At 41.3% G+C, this 16,289-nt stretch overlaps 1 long non-coding RNA gene across 1 annotated transcript in view; it reads right to left on the bottom strand.

Moving 5' to 3' along the window:
• Positions 1-4,829: 4,829 nt before the first annotated feature.
• Positions 4,830-16,289, bottom strand: part of LOC109482085 — a 34,029-nt gene continuing 22,569 nt past the window's right edge. Inside the window, exons 2-5 of the long non-coding RNA XR_002140941.1 lie at positions 9,337-9,472; positions 7,037-7,171; positions 6,163-6,232; positions 4,830-4,947 (exon numbers count right to left, since the gene is read on the bottom strand). This is a non-coding gene — a long non-coding RNA (uncharacterized LOC109482085). The remainder of the gene's footprint in view (positions 4,948-6,162; positions 6,233-7,036; positions 7,172-9,336; positions 9,473-16,289) is intronic.

The following is a 16,289-nucleotide window of genomic DNA, read 5'->3' as shown; positions in this document are numbered from 1 at the left end:
ATCAGCAATCGAATGGCCCTAACTCCGGCCGTTGCGCCTCTGCAGCTGTCCCGAAACGTCACTCTCGGGAGCGTTAATAGGAGTACCTCATTTGCGGTAGTCGATGCTGAAAATGGACCATGCCGCAAGGGAACACTTTGATCACCGCAGACAATCTTGCTCGGACGTACCGAGCCAAGAAAAAAAAACTCCATTTGGAAGGCAACCTGTTGTGTATGTATCGCTGATACGGTGCCGTGTCTTTGCCGTGGGCAGAAGGCTGCTGCTGCCGCATTACTGCTGCCGTTATCTCGTGTTGTGTCCGCAGATGGACTACTCAGAATCTGCGGAGGTGCACTCGTGGGGATGGATGGTCCCTTTGCAGCAATGACTTTTTGCCATTTTGTTTTGCTTAGCAAGCTTTTTGTCCAATCTGAAGACGATAGACTCGAATAAAACAAAGTCGGTGATAGTAGAGAATAAGAACCGGCTTTGTTTATAATCCGGAATGATTTTTTCATTACTCGTAAATATAGACTTGCAATGGTTTTGCCTTAAGACAGAACTATTTGTGATAGTAAACATCTTTATCCAAGATGATATGAGCAACTCTTCTAAGACATTTTGCAGTTGACTGCGAAAGTATTACATGGGTATTAACAATTAAAAGCATAAAATCGCTACCCTCAATGGTAGTGAATAAGAAAATTTGGAGTAAAATTTGCGAAATTTGCATCACATAAATCTTTGCTGCTCATTGATATCATGACGGCAGATTGTAAGTGATAGGTACAACTTTTGGTTCCCCAAATGCAACCATTGTACTATAATACACCATACTGTACTACACTATGCTATGCCATGCTATGCTATACTATACTATACTATACTATACTATACTATACTATACTATACTATACTATACTATACTATACTATACTATACAATACTATATTGTACGATATCATACTATACTATATTTTATGTCCTACCTGGGCCGCGATTACGTTCGATACGGGTGTTCCGGCCCGTGTGATAACTAGCGGTACGGCCCGGGGGTTCTTACCGCGTACGGCCCGGGCCTTCCTAATGTTCCGTGGAACGATTCGAACGCGTTTCGCCCTAACCGCGTGCACCGATTTCGAAATTCGAATACAAAATTCGGACGTTGGAATTGATGCTGTCGCATTTTTTTTGGGTTTAGGGACACCAAATTTTCGCTCATTTCGCATTGAAAGGCGCGTTTTCTTGGGTGGGTATGACATAAATAAAATACAACACGGTGTATTCCGCATCACCCTCGGTCCCAGCCCTCCCGCGGATCGGATCGCCCTCCGGCCTTCGGCCGTCGGGCGATCCGACGCGCGGTCGGGCTGGTACCTCGGGCGATACGGAATACACCGTGTTGTATTCTATATATATCATGTTATATCGTTTCATATCATATCATATCATATCATATAATTGTATTAGAATCACTTTTTTTTTCTTTTCGTCCTTGGACCAGTGTGACCTCTATGCCAGTTAACCGTGAGATGTTCACCGTACATATACATCTTGAAGGCGAGTTAGTCACTTCCTAGAAGAGCCGATAGCAACAACAATCACTCCTACTGTCCGCCGGACGGGAAGATCAATAGTGATAAATCACCTTGTTAGGTCCTGTTTCCCCTAGCAGAGCTACGTCTGATGGGTCTGAGTCGTGTGGACGTAAATAAGGAGACGCCCCCCCCCCCTGCAAGCGTTATTAATTACAGGAAAGGCCGCCGCGCGTCACAGATTTTACTTGCTTTCCCCAACGGCCGTTTTGTTTTCGATTTCATTTCATGCAAGGTAACTTTAGAGAAAACCCGCAGAGACAAGTGGCCGCTCGTGCCTGTGCCCAAAGTTAGACTACATGCCGTGTTGTAATTCACTTCTACTTTTCATAACATTTGTGCAGCTGTCTCACATTTCTGCATTCAGAGTTGGCGCTAAAACCTACACGAGGCGCACTCATTTTGTGGCACCAACACAAACTACCAGAATGCAAAAAAAAAACATGACTGACAGCTGTGTTTCTAGCTTTTAAACACAATCGTAAGGTGTCATATTTTGACATGGCACTTATTTACAATGGAGTAGATTTGATTCAACTTATTATTTTGTTTCAACTTACTTTGTAAATAAATGACCAGAGAATCTACTTTTTGTATCGTCGTAATGTTACATAATGGAGTTGCATAATGGAGCACGGAAGCTTGTTGATTGACCTTTATCTATTCTCTACTCACTGCCGGGATTCTCCCTGCTTACACTTCCTTCGCAAGGCTTCGCAATGATTGAACAATAAACGGCCGGGGATCCATCATATACTGATCTTCGTGACACTGCCAAAACGTCAACGTGAGAGGTAAAGCTCGTATGATGCGATGCAGTGATATCTTGACCATCTATGCCGTTAATATGACCCTGGTTTGGCATGGATTTTGCATGATAGGTAGGTAGATTTTCAAAGCATTTTCTGTATGCAATCAACTTGGTTACTACGACCTTACTCCAATGCCTCTTTGGTCAAATCCAAAGGCGCCCGTGGTACATAACAAATCGAAGCGTCTCTGGCTAATGGCAAAGATGGCAACTCCAGGACAGCTGATGTGATTATCTCAAGCGATGACATTGTTATCTCTCCGCGGAGAGCATTAAGAAGTGTTATCTAGAAATATCGAGCAGCTTCTGCTAGGCAATGAAAGGACCAACACAAAGGAGTCGTGCTACAAAACACATTGACGTTAGTACCGGTCAGGACTTCTAACGTCGTCAGTCATGTGCGTTGTTATATGGACGAGCTCATCTGCAGCCCCTGGATCGTTTGAAGTTGGTTATTGGTTTCGGTGATGGCGGCAGTCAGGCATGGCAGTGACAGATAAGGGGAGGTGCACAAAGGCCACGGCTATGATGTAGACAGGAAACGGCACCATAAAGCTCCTTTCTCCTATGGCATCATTAGATGTTCCAACACATATCAGCGACTTTATCTGACCTGGCCATGTTGAGAGCATCTTTGTCAAGGAGCTACTTCAGAATCTGTTTATAGTTATGTACGATTGATGAGATACTTATGGTGATAGATGTTTAAGTGCAGATCATGACCATTTCACAAATCTATAAAACTCCTCCCCAAAAGTCCGCTTTGCCTGATGAAAAATACCATGTTAATGTGTGTGAAGTCGCTGATAGACTTTGCCGGCCACCTTCGTGAACCATTTTAGAGATAGAAAAACGTAAAATTGGAACTTTTTTTGTAAAATTGGAACATTTAAACAAAACAATACATAGTGACGAGGCACTCAAGCGAATATATAGCTTATATTAACGTTACCTCACTCTCACTTATTCTGTGCCACTGGATATAAAATAATCCTTGGAATTCCGGAACGGTTGCTCAGCAAACAAGAGAGTTGAAAATGGCGGCTGAATTAAAATCGAAGATACCTAATCCCTGCTTCAATCCAAATATCAATGTCAGATGTGATTGTTTCCGATAATGCCGACAGACGTGTTGTTCTTTGCTGTCCGTTGGGTGGGAATGAAATATCAGTTGTAGTTGCAATCATGGGGAGAGGCTGTTACTGTGACACGGTGTCCACTGGCACCGATAGCGCTGCAATTGTGTGGTTCGCTCTCGATATTGGCATGCGTCCCCTCGTGGTCGTTAAACCGGTTCAAGGGGAACTCATCACGTTTAAGTGCTTGATTTCGCGTAGCTGTTGTCGTCTACCGGGGACTGACGTTTGTACTGCATTTAATCGAATCACACAGCGCTGCACCGGTGATATTTGTTTGGCAAAAGAGTTCGATCCCCTGACATGCCCGAAGTTGTGCCCTTGGGAAATGCACTTTACACGACTTCCCTCCCTGTACGGTGGAGTGACACCCATCGTTGATACTGTGCCCAAACATTGATACAGGCGCGGATTTGATGTCGCCAATGTGCCAAGGTCTCCACATTTGCCACTAAGATCAAGAGCCGTACAATTTTCTGAGGTAAATGTTCGGCTACTTTGGACTAACCTCCATGAACCAAAACAGTGGCGTAACTCCTGTGGGAACCGTGATGGGATCTTTTCCAAGTTCACAAAACGTGCGGAGATAAAGTGGCGGTGCGTAACTTTCAAGTTTCATGTACCCGCTATTATCCAGGCCAGGGGGAGTTGTAAATATTCCTACAAAAGGCCGGTTGTAGTTTACGTCTTCCATTCCCGTTCCTGACAAACTATGCCCGGAGGAACATTACCGGCTTTCCCCTGGATAACGTTTAAGACGTGCTACAGCAATAGGGAACGACGGCGCACGGTAGTTCGAGCTCGGGTGTAAATCCTCGACTGAACAAGATGTATGGAGTTGCCTGGAAAGACATCTAGAGACGGAGCCTTGCCTGACACCCACACGACTGTTGATGGCCAATCAAACAATCAAATTGTAAATCAAGGCACAGCGGATTTGGACTTGATCTCTTTGCACTTAACCAAACCTGCAGCATCACAAATCGGTACTGTTGTCCTTACGGCGGAAACGTATTTCACCTTCGAAGAAAGTACTTTTGTATTTTCGGGATGTTAGATCATAGTTATCTGCATGTTTTCGACTGCACGTTAGCAGAACACTAGCCAACTGGAGTGTTCGGGGCCACATTTGACTATAGTTAGCTTTAATTCATTTCGATTCGTATACAATGTAATAGACGTGGCCTAGATTTGGTCAGAGTGTTCCCGAAGGTCACCCGAGCTAGTGTTAGGAACAAATTCGGGAGAAGGTCGTGAGTGTGTGACTGTGGCTTTAGAAATGACAAAACGATGCACCCACCGTTGTCACGATACCTCACCACGGAGGGAGGATCCTTGCCCGCGGCGAAGTTGGCCATGAGAGGTGCGATGTACTGAGTCGAGGCCAACGATCACAGCAGGAGAGACCCCGTAGAGAGAAATCCTGCAAAAAAACAAACAAAATGGAAGGGATTTAGGTCTGATGCATCTAGGCTGATACGGGAATTTTTGACGCGCTTTCAGGAGCAAAGGTCCTCTTCTTTACAAGCCTTTCCTTTAGGCCATTTCGATTTGATTAGATGGATCATATCAATTCTAAAGGATCCTAGGAAAAGTAGAAAATGTGAACAAATGAAAATGAAGAGTCTATTATTCGCTTTACCATACTCTATGTGCTTATGTGAGCTTTGAAAATCCTATTTTGCTGCCCTTAAATTGCATTGCTTGCCTTCAATCCTTGTTATTCTTATTAATATATGATTGTAATTCTCATATCCAGGAAAATTTCTATTCTGGTAAGGGCAATAGCAAGAAAGACAAAAAATTCATTTCTAGCATGGCATCTAATAGATATGCATTGGAAGGAAAAAACACACACTAGGAGCTTCCAGCCTTCATCTACTATCAAGGGCTCATCTTTTAAAGACATCCAATGCAATTACAGGGCGGTAAACCTAGATTGATTTTCAAAGTCAATTTTCTGGCTATTCTCTTAGTGTAGTAAGTTGAATCCACACTATCCCATAGCATACTGATATCTGTGAGTCAAAAATGCGATGTCACTGACGGAAAACGGTTGCTTGTTTTGTATGGCAGGTTTGGCTCTAGCTATTTATGGGTGGTACCCCAATCGAGAGACACCTCAAGTAGCTATTTTCTTAGCCTATGTCAAACGCTTCAAGTGTGAAATGATGCCGCAAATGTGCTAAGAAATGGCAGTAAATGTCAGTATAGGCCAGATTTCTTCATCCTGAATATTTTGTTTGTTTTGCTGTCCTGAAATTGTATCGGATGACTTTGACAGCGAGCGTCCGTAATCCATACAGTCTGATTATACAAGTGAACAAGTATCCCGATACTTTAATTAAGTAAGAATTGACTTAACTGGAAGAAATCCATAGTCGCCCAGGATGTGTAGTAGTTTTAACTACGCACGGTAACCATGGATAATGCCGTTAATGAGAATTCCGCAAAGCAAGGAAATCCTTTTCGACTAAACTTTCAGAGAGGACGTCAATTGTCGTTTGCATTTTCCCCCTTACATCCGAATGTCGTAAACTTGGTGGGCAACAATTTTCTGCCTAGTCCCCTGAGTATAATAAAATATTCAGCCTTAATAAAGTGTCTAATTTTTCACGATTTATTAGAAATGACTGACCTTCGGTCGCTATGGAGAGGTTGCGTAGGGGATGTCCGTAGAAGGGGAAGGCAAAGGAGAGCCTGACAGCCTGAAACAAAAAGTACCAGAAATAGGAATAAACTGTGATTCACAACACAGGACGAAGGTGGGACTTTTGCAGCGCCAATCTTTTAACATCTACCAGACTCCGTAAGCGGCTGGAAAGATTAGAAATTATCCAAATAGATAGGTAACATGCAAGGGGAGTTGGTCTACTAAGGGTGCGGCAAATGCACGCCTTTAGCGGACCAATTTGCTTGACATGCTATTTGTCTATTTGGCCAACATAATTCTTTCCAGCCGCTTCCGAAGACTGATAGAGGCAAGTCCAGCCTTTGTGAAAGAATAGACAAACCACCGTTTCCATCACTCCAACACAGATTAACTTTCATGGCAGTAGAATTAATTCTATTAACACAGACGAACTTTCGAGCTAAAACGTACCTGCATTGTAGACAACTAGCGCAGCGGAAAAATACTGTCATATTCAAAGTTTACTTACATATTGGTATTCTGTTCCACTTCATGAGAGATTTGATTAGTGGCGGTATCAGTCAATTACTTAAGTCTGTAACAACTAATTGGGATGAGTAGATGCGCCAATTAGTTCTCATTAATACTGTTTTGTGATCTTTAAATTAAGTCCGATAGGCTTGCTTCCGGGGATGGATCATTCAGTCGAGCGGAGTCTAATTTCTATCGATGTTTTCAGAAACGATTTGCAGTGACTCGAGTCAACAAATACCACTTCAGTTACGTACGAAAATCTTTGTACTTTGCTGCAGGAACTCTTCTAATTTGCTATTGATTTTGAGTGACAATTTGAATTGCAGGGTTTCCATCGCAGTCTTACCTTAGTCCTTTTCCCACTGTCCAGGGTTCCACTGTTTACCACGTTCCGTCGATCCCCTCCGCCTACAGTTTCCCATGATCCACTTGGTGTCGGGTAAGATGGCGAATACTGGGACTTGTAGTAGCCATGGTCCAGCTGTGTTCGTAAATAGATTTGATTATGAAATGTTGGTGATGCGTGTGATATAACATATGTTCATAATCACTACCTCTCTTAGCCGTGTTAAATAATATTGATCACGACCTGAATCATTTGACGAGTATTATCCAGATTGAAATTACATTTTTCCAAGCTACTACTTTTGTACATTTTGCCAAATGCAAGTCAGTCTTATTTCTTGTTGACGGGCACAATGTGTGTCAAAATATCGGGTTTATTCATATGATATAGTGTACTTATAGAGAGGGTATCATAGATAATGTGAATTCAGCGTAAATGATATATCTATGTCATGATTTATTGTTTTTAGTTTACCATACTCAGCGTTGCCACGGGTAATGGTGTCAAAGCCTAAGGTTCGGTCACCTTGATGTAACGTTAGGTCAACATTGCTTGATGGTTTTCTATCGACTCTGACGGCAATGTCATCACAGTCATCAGTACTGGTCGATACCCACGTGACCCCTACTCGTCCTGAATTCAACCATCGATGAGAATCCCTCATTCCTTCCTAATCAAAATCGATAGTTACGCCATTCCGGGGCATCCTATCATTAGGATTGATCGCCGGTGTGCCCGGCGGGAAGCTTTTTCAGGACGGGTCGAAGAGAATGCTGCTCATCTGCAGCTTGTGGAGACATCGCTATGTCTAACACGGCTCATCGTCTACCTCCTCCCCTTCCACAGGTTTACCCGGCTGTTCTTCGGACTCATATTGATTATAGCACATCGATGTCACTAAGGCCATGTTGTTATATGGATGACATCTGCGCGCACATGAATTTTCTTCCGTTTCAAGTTTTCGACCGACTGTACATCGCACAAAGCATCTGCAAAATGAGCAAATATACGCCGTAAATTGCAAAAAAAATAAAAACGATAGTAATGTCGTAGCCTGCCAAAATCAAAACGAAAAGAAGAAAATGTGAAGAAATAAGAATGAAGAGTCTATTATTCACCATACCATACTGTGTTTAGTCATTTGTTCAACCTTCATGACCACGCAGATTTCATAATGAAGGCAACGTTTTTTTTTTGCCAACCTTTTTATTCGCACGCTCGCGTCAGTTTTGGCGTTCCCAGAAGATGTCCTCCATGTGAATACAGTCAAATCAACATGGCTTTACTGCATATCGATGCCACTAAGGCGTGATGTATGTTTTGGAACGGAGTTTCCCTGAAGCGACTGAGGTATTGATGAACGAGCTTTGAAGCGCTTCTGGCTCGAGGGGCTACGCCCTCCCTTCTTCACTCAATTTCCTCCCGTTGCACTGTTAATTGTCAACTATTGATGCCGAGATAGATCACACTTAAATGTTGCTTGTGTCAACTAGAATTTATAGCATTTTCATGCTTCTTCAGACTCTAATTTTACTTTGGAGGTTTGTAAAGTTTGTCCTGGTTGTTCGTAATAGATAGCCTGCATCGCTTGTCCAGACAGTAATTTGGACTCAAGTCTATTTCTGGATTGTATATTAAATACGAACGCCACTTTGCAACTACTACGAAAGCAAGTCTCTCTTTCTTCTTCCATACTCCATCTCTCAGGAGGAAGTTCTACGCTGAAGGCTTCCTTGTGAATGCTTCCCAAATGGGTACAACCTTAAACTTTTCAAGTCTAAGGTGAACAAATATTTGTCTTTACAGTCCCTTAACGTAACCCAAAAATTGTGAGTGGTTGGTTCGTATGAGCCTTGTTTTGATCTGAAAATGGAAGTTGGAAGACTTGCAAAACGACAAGTAAAACATTTTTTTTGCTGATTTACTGTAACTTAGTCCTTTCCAATCTTACTATATTTAATTAGAATCCTGTTGGCTTATCGAAGGTAAATCAACCATATCAATATTAGCATTTAACTGTGGAGGATTTACATGTACAAAACTGTAATATCGTCGTCATATTTCAAACATTCATTCACTGCACAGGTAAATCCTCGTAATCGATGGATCATCAACTTGGTTGGTTTACATTCATTTTTCTTTTATCCACTTTATTTTCATAATTATGTACATCTTTTGTAATTTTGTTTTACTCCTGTATTATATTTATGCTATGGAGTAGATGACGTTGTGATCTTTGCCTGATACTCGTTGAATGTATATGAATAAAAAAATATGAAGAACAGACGCAGCTGACCAACCTCTACAAGTCCGCTGTTGGTTCTGTCTTTCTTTCTGCTGTCTGCTGACCGGGGTGTAACGGAGCGAGCGGCGCCGTGTTCCTTCACCCTCCACCGCCCGGCGTCCGGTCACCGGCGGTCGGGGTGGGAGGCTTCTCTGTAATTAGAGAGAGTTTGATTAGCTTCGAAAGGACGTTAGGTTTTCGTTTGTGAGTTCGTGTGTGTGTGTGTGTGTGCGTGTGTGTGTGTGTGTGTGTGACTGGTCCGGATGGGAGGTAGCTCTTGGGCTAGGGAAGAAGTGGCGTGAGTTTGGGCCCCCTAGCAGCTTGTTCTGGAACTGCAGGAGCAATGTTTTCAAGAAACGAACCGGTGGACGGATCATCGTAATTTTTGTTTTTAATGGGTTTCAAGATGTTGTTGTATTTGTAAAGCTAAAATAATATATCGCAATGGTCGACTGTGTGCACACGAATATACAGGATTATAACACACAATCATGTTGCTTTTCAATGGTGACTCAACAACGCCTTTTAAAACAGCAACGTACAGTTGCCTGTGTTGGCGGTACAGTTGTCAAATTTGTTCCGGAAAAGAAATAGCCTCTGTGCCAGACAGTGGTCGGTTATTACCTCTGCGGTTTCCAACGGTAATCAAGGCGGATCTACTGCCCAAGTCAAGGCCGCAGATTGTCTGGGCATTTGGAACGACTTAATTGATTCCTCATCGCAACCTGAGCCACCCAGATCCAGCTGTCTAGAACCCAGGCCTGATATGATCGGACCTGGTTCCGCGGGATCAATGTGTTGGAGGTCGGCCACATGCTGCACGTGTCAGTGAACATCAGGAGGAAGGGACATACAGGGACTGATGCCTCGCCCTGATAAATACTCAACACAACTATAGCTAAAATGCCCAATACAACTAGTGTAGCCCATATTGTCTTCAATTCAAATTTGAACTTTTCTCGTCAGACTACCAGATTTCTCTAAAACAATTCATACTGTTGGCATTGCCTACTCTTTCCAAAACATAGATTTCGCTATCATTCAGAACCTATATTGCCAACTAGACTTTTTCCAAGTCCGGTAAACCTAATGTACATCCCAACTGTGAAATTTAAGAATTATTTTCACCATCCTTGCTGCATTAAGCCTAACTCATACACTCTTATCTCCAGTAAGTGACGTGATGTGGTCTTTCCTTATACCAATCGACCGTCTAATTGTTTAGCCATTCAGTAAATGAAATGTGCCTATCGCTGTCATTTTATTCTAGGCCGGAAATGAAGCTTTGATTGAATTCTGAACGCTAGGGCGGGTCCGGTCACTGCCTTTACACATGACCTCTTTGTTGCACAAGTATATCCCATCCACACAATTGTGTTCATGTAGATTTAACTTTCCAAACGAGACCTGCTAAATGTGAAAAGGTCGTGTACATGATTCTCTCGTAATTCAATAGATACGGAGCGAACAATTTCCAGTTAAGATTTAATAAAGTAGAAATGGATTCAGGTAATCGGAAGTGAAAGAATGTTTATTGAAAAACGTCCGGGGAATTGGACTTCCGTAGATTGCTTGGATATTGCACACGCATATGGAATTAATGAAAAGACAAGTGCAATAGTTACGTAACAAACTAGAAAAAGCATAATTTGGTCAGAATGTAAAACTATCTGTTACGCATACGTTTGGGGCTAATTGCAAGTACAAACAACGTGTATGAAAAAAGAAATTACAACTATATAAAGAGTCTACGTCTAACTTTATACTACACTGTACAACATACGTGGTGCTGATTCTGTTGGATTTGACTTCTTTTGAGACAGTGGAAGACGAATGTAGTGTACCCACGTCTTTTTTATACGTTTGTATATAGATTTATGTTATATATATCTTTGATTTTAGTGGTAAAATTGTAAGTATGGCTGTATTTTGGACACGACGGTAAATAATTGGTTTCTGATATCATCATAAAATGAACAATTATAAACACGACTAGAGCTATACTAGATATATATAACACATTTTAATTGTTATGATAAAAATATCTAATTTCCAAACAAGTCATGTGCAACACGACTCTATTTCCCTTACCGTTACCCAGATATGCATAGGGTGAAAAGACTCAGTGACTGGGAATGCCACATCTGCATATCACATACCTTCATATCCTGGTCGCTTAGCAACCAGAATTAATTACTTAAAGATTGGCCTAAGGAATTAAGAATCTTGTCTAGACGGTATTAGATGACTGCCTCTCTTTATGGCTGAGTTGTTAAGAGAAAAGTTAAGGCCGACTTGTTTCGTAAGAATGTGAATGAGCACACGAGTCAGTGAGTACTGCATATTGGTATCAACCTGAAGGTCCTACAAGCTTCAAGGTCCTACAAGTTTTTGAACAGCGACAACGACATGTTGGTAACTCAGTACTCTAGTGTAGGCGTGACTGTTTCTTGTTCTTTGCCTAGCCGGTATTAGATACTTAGAGCAGCTTTGGTATGTCCACCAGATTATTAGTCATTTTGTACATTATACTAATCTCCTACCAGATATTTCGGTGGCTGCAAAGCCAGCATCAAATTAGATAGGCATTTACAATACAGTTACCATCTGCCACACGAAGAAAGATACCATGACAAAAAGAAAACCCGAAAAATACCCATAGAATCAAGTCAAAAATAAGCCGATCGCAAAGCCTAAACCTCTGGTTGGAGAGTAACATTATGAATCAATGTTCCTACTGTCTTCGTATGACACCCAGTATAAGATTCTTCAGAATCACTGCCATCCAAAAGGGCATTTGCCATCAAAGACTATGAAGTTTGTTAACTAAACAAGGATGACTTGAATTTCATAATTACCCCTTGTAGGGAGTATTAGTGAAGATAAACACAAATTAAGCAAATCAGGACTTTATTGACGAAGTAATCAAATTTGGCAAAGATAAGAGGCGTAGAGGAATTTTTCTAATGGTATTCAACTCATTGCTACCCTGGGCAGATGCAGCCACGATGGTCAAATTTGGGCCCAAATATTCCAACCTTTTTATCGAACAGAATCATGTTCGATATGACGTCATTCGAATCGAATCATGTTCGATATGACGTCAATCGAACCGAACGTTCGTTCGATCCGGGGTTACCCGCGGTCATGTACAGTAAACCCGCGGCTTCAAGCCCGCTTTTACACGGGTACCGCCTAACAGTAAAAAATCCACCTTTTCACAACTATAAACCGATTTCGGGACAGTATATCTATGCCCAGTTTTATAGTGGATATGTAACATGTAACGAAGCTACTGTCGTTATCGTGTGTGACCTTGACGATCGTAATTGTTGTTTACGGGGATATAAGTTACCCCCTGCACTTACTCACACGACCTGACATGCGTGCAAACATGGTATTTAAACCGCAACAGAAACAAATTCAATTCACCTCAGAAACGTTTTAAATTGTAGGTAAGACAAAAATCTCGATCTGTGTCGGACGGATTTTTTAAAGATGACGGCGTTCTGGAATTATCCGTCTTGGAAGTTGAAAAAGTGCATTTTTGGGCGAATTTTTCGACCTTAGCAACACTTTAACTTTGAAATAAAGAAAACTGTCCGACTCAAATCTTAATTTTGTTATACTGTTCTCTAAAATGCAAATATGTGGAATTTTCTGAGAGATTTGGGGTCGGTTTAAATCAGTTGTTTCGTTATTGACGTCGATTGTTCTAGAATAAGCATTCTACGCGTTGATAGTGATTTCACACATATTTAAGCATTGTAATAAAAACAACAACATTTGAGGTATACACAGTGCTGATTTTATCACATTTGGACCAGGGAGTCCCCGTGAAACTGTTAATTATTGTTTGACAAAATGTTAACCGTGTGACTGGCTCCACCGAAGCCACGCGTGGAACCCCGGTAACCTGATACCCCTCCGTAGAATTGGAAACTTTACCATAGAAATTGACCGTCGTGAGCCTTGGCATTCTTACAGTATCACAGCTTATGAACAAAAAAATGATTGCCAGCTCTGTAGCTCGCAGCACGATTGTTTTCCAACGAAATTGGCACACAGTTCCCAGACCTATCAGTATATTAAACCTTAATCCCTCACGCAGAAACTGATTTAATTATTACGTTTTTCCACACGTATCGCGTACTTATATACCAGACCGCCGGCTCCATTCAAGATCCGAGCAGCTCACTATAAGTATAACAGGGCTCCAAATACTTTTTGTCTACGTACTAGCACTGATGCAGGTAGCATGTAGCATGGAAAAGTACCTGCACCAGCCAGACAAATTTTACCTACAACACTCAGACTTTGACAAGTATGGATCAGACTTAAAGAAAAACAACTGCTCAAAAACCATTGAAATTACTTCTTTTATACTTCATAATTGGTAACAGCAGTGAATTCAACAAATAACAATAAACCTACATGTACATATAAACCAAGTTCATGGATAAGTGCAGGTTATAATTAGGTCCAGGTAGACAATCTAAAATTCCTGCACAGCTCCAATTCTACCTGCATATGCCCACAATGTTTCGAGCCCTGCTATAAGAATACATAATGGTTCCGACTGACAGTTATACCACCCCCCGGGACTTTTGGTACTTGGAACGACCCATCTTTTGATGAAGAAGAGCATTTGTTTGCTCGTTATCTCCCATCCACATGTCAGCCCTCCCCGGAAACTCATCTACCTGGGATTTTCCTGCGCTCTGTGATCAATCAACTAAGAGGAATATTCTAACGAAGGATCATGTTTTCAAAGTCAGTTTACATCATATAGTAGATATAGATTTACTAAATTGTTATACTTGGCAATTTAGATTGATTACTCTTTGTTATAGCATATGTTTTATTAAAAGTTAACAAAGAAAATTAAATGAATGAAGTTTTTACAGATGTAATATTTTAATTCATAATACAGTATACGATGACAATAGCATTATTCGTTTGATGATTGATGGCAATGGAAGTCATCTAAAAGTGTTAGGTGGTTTGTTATATGACATTGCTGTTAGTTTCCTTTTTAAAAGCATCCAATGTAACGTTAAGGCAGCAGAATTAGATTTACAAAGTCGAATTTTTTCTGGGCATTTTTGAATGTAGTAAGTTGATTCAATCCTATACCATAGTATACTGATACTTATGTTATGTACAGTTGCTTGTTATATATCGTAGGCTGATTCTAGCTATTTATTGGAGTCTAGGAGCCTAGCTGTAACAGCAAAATATTTCAACTTGTGATTTTCTGCTTCTCTAAATAGACAAAGACCTTGTTAGGCAAAGGTTAAAGACCAATTTCTTCTTTTTTTATTATTTCTCAGCAGACAAGGAAGAGAAGTGAGGAATCCCCCATAGGCTGTAATTAAGCATACTACTGCCCAGGTAAGCGGACCGTGGCGGAATGCATGCACCACGGCTTCTCTATCGTTACAAATGCTCGGGTAATATCGCCGGACGGCCAGGCGACTGGAAGATTTATCTCTAACGCCATCTGCGTGTGACTGAGACTGAGTGTGGATGTAAATTTTGTCAATTACGACCCCTTACGGTATTTATAACGGCAGGAGTGAGAACGTGCGCTGGGGAGGGTTAGCGGAGGCCGGGAGGGGCGATTTATCTTCCCGCTAAACTCTTTAGAAATCTTGGAGAGAAGAGCTTGTTCTGGAGAGTTCTGGGAGGGCAAACTTGCTGCATATTTGGCATGCGTAACTGGATTCAGTTTGACTACTGTATCTATTTCGCGGAAATGTACAACCACAAATGTCAGAAATGTAAGATAATAGCACAAAAATGGATGTAACTTACAATCGCGCGAATATTTATTTAAATGAGGTATTCCAACATTTTGTTGCAATGTTACATATAATGCCCTTTCACATTCGCCACCCGTAACATAATACATCAGAAGTAATTAAACGTCTTGTATCTACAACTACCAGGACTTCATGTCAGAATCAGGATACGGTAATACATCACACAACTTCGACGTTTGATGCCGGACAGATCACTCCGCACAGCATAGAAGATAGAAAGGCGAATCTGAATGTTCTGACAGTTCCAGGACAGTATCTGTGAAGCATGGCTGTCCCTGTCTGGGTTTGTTGGAGATTGTTTATGGTTTTCTTATCCACCTTCTTGACTGTGTATTGTAGATGTATTGTTGAGCCAGAAAATGCTCTTCAAGAAAGTTATATAGCGTAGGTTCAGTCGAATTCATACAATAGATGTGCTTTGAAATAGCGCCACTAGGGTTTCTTAAATCTACATTGACAAGGCCGGCAAAGGCCAGGTCAGGTCATGACAGTAGTAAGAGCTGTAAGCAGCGGCCTGGATTTTCAAGCCTCGGTCCATCTACATGAATTTAGTTGCCTGTGCTTAAGGCCTGCATTTTCACAATCTCTCCAAGGCTAAGAATGATTAAGATAATACAAGAGCATTCGTAGAACTTTGCCCTTTACTGGACTAAGGTATATCCATGCAAAAGCAAGAACCTTTATACCTTGTTTTGTAATTAATATCAACTGATTACAAGTATTTATCTTTCAGTGTATGTACACCTTATGTTCTAGCCTTTTGTTTTGTGTGTTTTATGTTTATCTGAATAAAGTTTGAAAAAATAAAAATAAAAACACCAGCAAGCGTCGGAAGTGTTGAGGTCACGTACCTACATAGCCACGTGTATAAATGAGTGGCTATTAAAACCTGACGACGGCTGTAGTACAGCTAGAGACGGTGAGCTGCTGCTTTGAGACGAAGATTTCTGGTTTGTATGTCCTCATAATAAGTTCAGACCACTCATTCTGTGTTTACCATTCATACATGTGCCTCTTCTTGTAGGATCCAACCCCTAGTAACTGCTTTGTTCTTGATATCACAGGTCTTCTTTTATATACTATATCAAGATAGGTACAAGACCTTTGTAAAAAAAGGTTTTTTGATAGCCCCACCCTATGATGT

The sequence above is a fragment of the Branchiostoma belcheri genome, unplaced genomic scaffold, assembly GCF_001625305.1.
Source record: "Branchiostoma belcheri isolate BF01 breed outbred unplaced genomic scaffold, Haploidv18h27 scaffold59, whole genome shotgun sequence".
Classification (NCBI taxonomy): Eukaryota; Metazoa; Chordata; class Leptocardii; order Amphioxiformes; family Branchiostomatidae; genus Branchiostoma; species Branchiostoma belcheri.
This window is presented reverse-complemented; position numbering and strand designations above follow the sequence as displayed.